General features: G+C 37.3%; 1 pseudogene; it reads left to right on the top strand.

Moving 5' to 3' along the window:
* The first annotated feature begins 2205 nt into the window (after positions 1-2205).
* Positions 2206-2913, top strand: LOC149203088 (putative serine/threonine-protein kinase WNK11 pseudogene; annotated as a pseudogene).
* Positions 2914-3316: the final 403 nt, after the last annotated feature.

Genomic DNA, 3316 nt, shown 5'->3' with positions numbered 1-3316 from the left:
GGCGTAACAAGTATAAAAGTATACTGTATTTTCTCGAACCAATATTAATGTGTATATCACATCATTTGAATAAAAAATAATAATTTTAAATTCAATATAAGGAAAATATTAAGTTCTATATTATAAATTAATAATTAATTTATTATTGCTTTTAGCCTGTGTAGAAGCGAAGGTGATGGATATACCTTTATTCACCCTGTAAAATAAGGGTCACGAGTTTGAAATTTTTTAAGGCAAAAGATAGTTATGTTTCAATGTAATTTTTAATTGATTTTAATATTTTTAATATTTTTAAATAATAATTTTTCATGTCAAAAATTAAATTTAAAGTTATTTTTAGAAAAAATTAACAACTTAACAACCAAAAATATTAATTATGTCGAAAGGCGTTCCCTCTGAAATCAACTCCCCTCTTTGCCTACCTGTCATCTTTATACACCATAGGATTATATGTTAGACGATTGCAAAGGTTTCAGCGATTAGATAAGAATGGTTACAAAAATTAGTTGCTGAAACGGTCTGCGCGGTTACAAATTCGTTGTTGAATCCGTCTTGACTGTAAACTCAAAAGGAACTAACCATTGAAGTCGAGTCTTCTCTGTTTTTTCCAGAAATCCTCGTGTTACCCGGTGCTATGAGCAGGACAACGCGTTCCCTGCTGAGTTGCATTCAATGGGAAATCCACCAAAACTGCACGCATGTTGTATTTTTTTTGGTAAGCTAACTTTCCTTAATCAATGTGTATGGAACCCTCTGCATGCAATGGTTCTGTTCACAGGTTTTTGTAAGCTTGCTTTCCTTGATCACTGTGTATGGAACCCTGTGTATGCAATGGTTCTGTTCACAAATTTATTTTTTGAGGATTCTGTTTATGAAAATAGTTTATGAGATTTTTTTTTCTGCCAACACATAATTTGTTTCTTTGTAGAGTTAGGTTTTTTATTCCCTTGTTTGATTTAAGATTGCGTGGCAATTTTATTTTTTACACTTAAATTTATTGGATGGATTTCTGAATCCCATAGGAAGCAAAGTCTTCTGTCTTTGTTGTCTGCTCGTCTTCTGCATTTAGGGAAAATCTCTATTTCTCTGTCATCCTATAGTCCTGCAAGGGTTTCTGTTCATTAAATTCAAATTAGAAGAGGAACCTAATTCATGCTTTGTACAAGGTTCTGATTGGAGACACCCTTTACGGTAGAGCCAAGCACCTTCAGGTGAACTATTTTGCCTGATGTTTCTTAGAACATGCTATTTTGTTCATACCTTCTGTGTGAAAGATCAAATTAATCGAAATTTTGAGGATACAACTCATGGAAAAGGATCCCGCAGGCACCATTGCATTGTTCAGAAAAGCTATTAGTGTCGGAGACCGTACTGATAGCGCATTGAAGGATATGGTCGTCGTGATGAACCAGCAGAACCGGTCATTGGAGGCCATCGAGACCATAAAGTCCTTCAGACACCTCTGTTCTAAGCAAGCACAGGAGTCTCTTGATAATGTACTCATTGATCTCTTTAAGGTATAATCTCAAACAAATCGCATATTCATAAGCACTATACAGTATATACTCTGCTCTATAACATATTATGTCATGCGTTTGTATTGGAGAAATGTGGGAGATTTGATGAGCAGACTAGACTATTGAAGCATAAGCTCCGCCTAATTTAGCAAGGAGTTGCATTCAATGGGAAATCCACCAAAACTGCACGCATGCTCCTATTTGTTTTTGTAAGCTAGCTTTCCTTGATCATTGTGTATGGAACCCTGTGCATGCAATGGTTCTGTTCACAGGTTTTTGTAAGCTAGCTTTCCTTGATCACTGTGTATGGAACCCTGTGCATGCAATGGTTCTGTTCACAGATTTATTTTTTGAGGATTCTGTTTATGAAAATAGTTTTATGAGATTTCTTTTCTGCCAACATAATTTGTTTTTGTGTAGAGTTAGGGTTTTGGATTTCCTAGTTTGATTTAAGATTGCGTGGCAATTTTATTTTTTACACTTAAATTTATTGGGTGGATTTCTGAATCCCACAGGAAGCAAAGTCTTCTGTCTTTGCTATCTGTTCATCGTCCGAATTTAGCGAAAATCTCTATTTCTCTGACATCTTATAGCCTGCAAGGGTTTCCGTTCATTAAATTCAAATTAGAAGAGGAACCTAATTTGGAATTCTGGGGTAAGGCTTTCCTTTCCTATAGGAGGTGGAGAAATGCCTAGTGTAGAATATGACACCTGTGATAAAGACAGGGAGCCCTTTGTGGAACTGGATCCCACTGGTAGGTATGGTCGCTATGAAGATGTGTTGGGACAAGGTGCTATGAAGAAGGCATATCGTGCTTTTGTTCAAGAAGAGGATATTGAGGTTGCTTGGAACAAGGTGCCTCTACAAAACCTCGATGATGCTTCCACACAGAGGATCTATGCAGGTCTGTACCTCGGGGACTCTGAGAGAGTACCGCCAGAAGCATCGTCATGTCTCAACGAAGGCTTTGAAGAATTGATCACATTAGATACTTGAGGGGTGTATTATCTTCATAATCATGTGTCGTGTGTAATTCATAGACATTTGAATTGCATCGATATTTTTGTGAATGGCAATGGTGGTGTTCTGAAGATTGGGGATTTGGGTCTTGCCACTACCCTGGGAAATGTTCATGCTGCACACTCTACCCTCGGTGCTCTGGAATTCATGGCTCCAAAATTATATGAGGATGATTATAATGCGCTTGTAGATATTTATTCTTTCGGCATGTGCTTACTGGAGATGGTTACTTTGGAAATTCCTTACAGTGAGTACCGTAGCATTGCTCAAATTTATAAGATGGTGAGTTCTGATATAAGCCCTGCAACATTGCAAAATGTTATGAATCAAGAAATGAGACAGTTTATTGAAAAGTGCGACCATTGGCTGAGATGAGGCTCTGCACAATTTGAGCTCTAGTGATTTTGATATAGTCGTTGTTTTGCTGAACCGTCATATTTTTGAAATTGGCGTCATCGAAGAGATTGTAGTAATGCACATCCACAATTGTGCGGGACAGGTTGTTGTTAATTTGAAACAACTCTTTTGGATCAGCAGGGCCGATTCTGTTGCACATTATCACATACGCCGACGACGAATACTTTCGAACTATGTCGTAACCCCGTGAGTAGTAATCAATCACATTTTTCAAGCTAATTACAGGCGAACGTGGCTCATTCAATAGTTCAGTGCCCAAAAGGGCAGGGTGTGCAGCATATTTGTCAATCACAGAAGCAATTTTTAAAAATTTCCTATGGACCTGATTGATTGGAAAAGAAGGGGATTTTTTCTACTATAT

This window comes from Pinus tabuliformis, chromosome 2_1 (assembly GCF_031772625.1).
Source record: "Pinus tabuliformis cultivar Carrire ecotype Pingquan chromosome 2_1, CPIR1, whole genome shotgun sequence".
NCBI lineage: Eukaryota > Viridiplantae > Streptophyta > Pinopsida > Pinales > Pinaceae > Pinus > Pinus tabuliformis.
This window is presented reverse-complemented; position numbering and strand designations above follow the sequence as displayed.